Below are 335 nucleotides of genomic sequence, written 5' to 3' on the forward strand. Positions count from 1 at the left end.
GCAAGGGCCAAGACTTCCGCTTCTGCGCATCTTCCAATCGCTTCAGCGAGACCGCACCTGCGGTCCCATAATCGCAGGTGCGAAACCAACAGATACCAGCAAGGTTGAACCTGCAATTAACTCCAAAAACCTTCCGTTTAACCACCCGAATTCACCCCGAGACCCCCGGGACCTCAACCAAAAATACCAACACATCCTAATACCTTATTCAAACTTGTTCCAATCCTCAAAACACTTCAAACAACGCTAAAACCATCAAATCACAACGGATTCAAGCCTAAGTTTCTTAAAAACTTCCGAATTACGCATTCGATCAAAAACCCGACCAAACGATG

This window comes from Nicotiana attenuata, unplaced genomic scaffold, assembly GCF_001879085.1.
Source record: "Nicotiana attenuata strain UT unplaced genomic scaffold, NIATTr2, whole genome shotgun sequence".
Lineage (NCBI taxonomy): Eukaryota > Viridiplantae > Streptophyta > Magnoliopsida > Solanales > Solanaceae > Nicotiana > Nicotiana attenuata.